The following is a 4,507-nucleotide window of genomic DNA, read 5'->3' as shown; positions in this document are numbered from 1 at the left end:
TTCTTTCTTTCTTTCTTTTCTTTGTATTTATTTATTTTAAAGTAGGTCCCACACCCGGTATGGAGCCCAATGCGGGGCTTGAACTCACGACCCTGAGATCAAGACCTGAGCTGAGATCAAAAGTCAGATGCTCAACCGACTGAGCCACCCAGGCGTCCCTTTACTGCTTTTTAAAAACAGCGAATTGAAGAATCCCATCGTAATGCAAAAAAATGCATTTCCTATGAATATCTATCACAACTTGAAATGATCTTTTACAGTGTTTTCTCAAAATCAAATTCTTCCCTGAAGTGAGTAGCTTGCCACTTCATATCATGTGCTAGGTTGTGGCTATCAAGAGGAGCTGGTGGGTGATTCCACATCAATTGTTATAAATTTAGTCAGCTTACCACGGCGCCTGGACATGCAACAGGTCAGAACAGTCGTCTCCCAGGCTGTGGAGTTTTCCCAATCCAAAATTGCTAACGATCCTTTTTTATTCGAGAATCATCTGGTCATGATGAGCACACTCATCGGAACGACAGCTCAAAGGGTTTAAAAACTGGGACCATTGCTCACACGCAGAATGTCTCGTGCCTTCATAGCAGGGGTCGCTGGAGATATTCATCTCTCTTCTCCCCTGTGGCTGTCCCCACGCCCTTCTCTGACCTGACTGAGGCCCACTGGATGACACAGCAAGTCATCTCAGACGCCAGGCCCCACCCTATCTCCTCATCCCTGGGCCTGGGTGGGTGCCTGATACACATGTGGCCAACAGCTTTGCAAGTACTCTCCAATGAATCTTGCAAAGGCTCTGAGCTGTGGGGAGGCAGAAAGAAAGTCCATTTTGCATGAAGAACCAGAGACCCAGTAAGCTAAGTGAGTTACTCATAGTGACACAGCAAACTGGGCTGATGCCCGGGCCGCCGACCCAGCCTCCTGCTGCTTCCCCATCGCTAGGCCTGCAGACTGGAGCCCTTGCCTCTGTGCCTTGCATAACCAAACAGCGAGAGCAACAAATGTTGGCTATAAACTCTCCCGGCCCGTTAGTTAGCTAGGGAACTTGCTAAAGAAGAGCAGCATCAAAAGTACTTGACAATTTACTGTCAACCTTTCCTGAGAACACATTTTTGGAAACAAGATGTTAAAAAAAAAAAAAAGAGAGAGAGAGAGAGAAGAGGGAAACAAGACATTAGAACCCTCAATGAGATACAAAAGAGCTATGTCAGCTGAAGCCCAATCTATGTTTAAGTATTAAAGCTTCTCTTACTACCTGTCCCCTCTCCACGTTTCTTTTGTTATAAATAACACATAAAGACTAGAACAGCATGTCTAGGATTGTAAGTCAATTTTCTACGATTTAAGAAGTATTTTAAAAACAAAACAAAACTCTGGAAGATAGTTTGAGGAAATAAAAGTCTTAACCTCATGACAAAAGAGGTCAGTAGTAGTTCTAGGTGTCTCCAAAAGGGGAACTAGGACATCATCATTATAAGGAAAAGCAAAAGGAGACGCACATTGTGACCGTTCCCTGCAGGACAGCAGAAAGGCTAAAGCTTGTGAAAAAGAAGAATTAGCAGAATAAAGCACAGTCACCCTGGAAAAATGTACTGGGAGAAAAAGAAAAGAAAAGAATGAGAAATCTGATGTTTCAATTGTTTTTCTGAAATATAATTTTTTTTTTTAAAGATTTTATTTATTTATTTGAGACAGAGAGAATGAGAGAGAGAGAGCACATGAGAGGGGGGAGGGTCAGAGGGAGAAGCAGGCTCCCCGCTGAGCAGGGAGCCCGATGCAGGACTCGATCCAGGGACTCCAGGATCATGACCTGAGCCGAAGGCAGTCGCTCAACCAACTGAGCCACCCAGGCGCCCCTGAAATATAATTTTTTAAGTAATACTATTTTTTCTCTCTCCTACACACACACACACACACACTCATGGGCGCACATACACATAGACAGATGATAGATAGAAAGAAAAATTTTGGTTTTTGCTTGGTGGTAGAAAAGTAAGTGGCAATAGAAAAATACATACATACGAACAACCCAGAATTTTGGAAAAGATTCAAGGGGCATCCCCATCTCTGGTAGATAATGGATAACAAGTTGCCTCGAATGGTTGAATTGTTCATTTGCTCGGCAGTGGAGCGGACTGTTCTAGACCAGCCTGGGAATGGGCAGACAGCGTGATTCTAAGTGGCAACCAACAGTTATGTGGCTTGTGGGGACTTCATCCTGTTTACCTTTTTATTATCAGGTAACATTATAGTTCGCATTCTGCAATAGGATTTGGCTCTCAGATCCAATAACTGTGCTTTAAAACAATTTTTTTTTTTTTTAAAAAATAAGAAGATAGTAAGAAGGGAAAAAGGAAGGGGGAGAAATCGGAGGGGAGGACGAACCATGAGAGACCATGGACTCCGAGTAACAAACTGAGGGTGTTAGGGGGGTGGGAGTGGGGGATGGGTTAGCCTGGTGATGGGTATTAAGGAGGGCATGTACTGCATGGAGCACTGGGTGTTATACGAAAACAATGGATCGTGGATCACCGCATCAAAAACCAATGATGTATTGTATGGTGACTAACATAATAAAATTAAAAAAAGAATAAAAAAAATTAAAAAAATACTTAAAATCTCTTCATGGGCAGGGCTGCAAAAGGAACTTTTAGTCAGTGGTTAAAATACAGAAAAGCTTGTACGATGGTTTGGAAGGTAAACCTTTCACTTCCGCCCTTCTGTCTGCCGTTTTTCTTCTCATTTCACAGATGTGCTGCTTGAGAAGCACCTAGCTTCCTGGTCAGAGGGTTACTGTCCAACCCTCTGCGCAAAACAGACAGTGGTTTACCCACAGGCTCGCTTGTGGTGGTCTAAGGAGAGGAGGCCTGAAGGAAAGCCATTGGGGAAATGTTAAATGTAAAAGGTATTAGAGAAGAAAATCAGAGCATTTTAGTGAAATACTGACTCAGCCAGTCGGTACAATGCCTCCTACCCCCGGCCCCCAGCCCCTTCATTTTGGAGCTGTGTCTGGGGTAGATGTGGACACTTTTCTCAGTGGGATTTGGTTGGAGAAAATTAGCACCTCCCCACCCTCCCACCCCTCCTCCACCCCTGGTTTGTTGGAGGGGGAAAGCTCTTTGGGCAACGCTGTTCTCAGGAAATGAAGCTCAGCTCCACACCTGCATTTTTTTTTTAATTGAGATATAATTGACATATAACATAGGATTAATTTGGAGTGTACAACATAATGATTTGATATAGGTTAACACTGCAAAATGATCACCACAATCCATCACCATGCACAGTTAAAATTTTTTTTTTCCTTCCGATGAGATCTTTTAAGACCTACTCTTAGCGACTTCCAAATATACAATGTCAGATCATCAACTATATCACCATGCTGTACGGGCCGTATGTTACATCCCCGGGACATCTTCATCTTATAACTGGAAGTCCAAACCCACATTTTACAGCTCAGATTTACTTCCATTCTAATCCAACACCCCTTCTCAGAGCTCCTGACAACTGTTGGTGCTGCTGTGTCTGTTTGTGTATTGGAATGTGAATGGGAGCTAGACATCACCATGGGGGAAGGTGGAAGCCTCTTTAGGCTTGAGTCATTCTTGGCTCAGGGGTCTTCGTATGATGAGGGGACCATCACTCTGCTTTCTGAGCTGCTCACACAGGCTGGAAAAGGCTTTGAAGGACAAGATTCCTTTCCAAATAGGAAGTCTGAGAGCTTTGGTCGGCAGGACCTTATACAACCTTTCTTTGACTCACCAGAGCTTTGGAAAAGTCCCTGTAGACCAAAATACCTGCATCATGGTGGGTGGATACACAGGTAGATGCCACTGATTTTATCCTGGGCTGCTTATGATGTATGTAATCTTATGTTCCAGAATTAAAATTTAAAAATGAGTGTGAATCATATTCTTCCAACCAAATGGGGGAAAACAGGCTGCTTTTCTTGAGTTAGCTTTTATTTTCTTGTATATTTTTTTTGGTCTGGAAGTATGAAGTATCTTTTGTGGAATCCAGTTCTGATGAAAGGTGCTCTCCAATGGAAAAAGTGGAAAATAATGCTAGGAGTTCCCCTACTTCTATAGATATTTTTGGCTAAGTCTTTCTAAGTTCCCTGGACTTCCAAGAACCCAAAACCACAAGAAAAAAACAACTATGAACCTCTTGTTTCTTGACATTTAAACCTGTTGTGTCCTTGGCGTAATTCATTTTGGGTTTCTTCTCTCTCTCTCTCTTTTTTTTTTTTTTAAGATTTTATTTGAGAGAGAGTGACAGAGCAGGAGCAGGGGGAGGGGCAGAGGGAGAAGCAGACTCCCTGATGAGCAAGAAGCTCGACCAAGGCTTGATCCCAGGACCCTGAGACCATGACCTGAACTGAAGGCAGATGCTTAACTGACTGGGCCACCCAGGCGCCCCTCATGTTGGGTTTCATAGTCTGATTTGAGACCTGACTTTTCTTTTTTCTTTCTTTCTTTCTTTCTTTCTTTCTTTCTTTCTTTCTTTCTTT

The sequence above is a fragment of the Phoca vitulina genome, unplaced genomic scaffold (genome assembly GCF_004348235.1).
Source record: "Phoca vitulina isolate PV1807 unplaced genomic scaffold, GSC_HSeal_1.0 scaffold24, whole genome shotgun sequence".
Lineage (NCBI taxonomy): Eukaryota > Metazoa > Chordata > Mammalia > Carnivora > Phocidae > Phoca > Phoca vitulina.
This window is presented reverse-complemented; position numbering follows the sequence as displayed.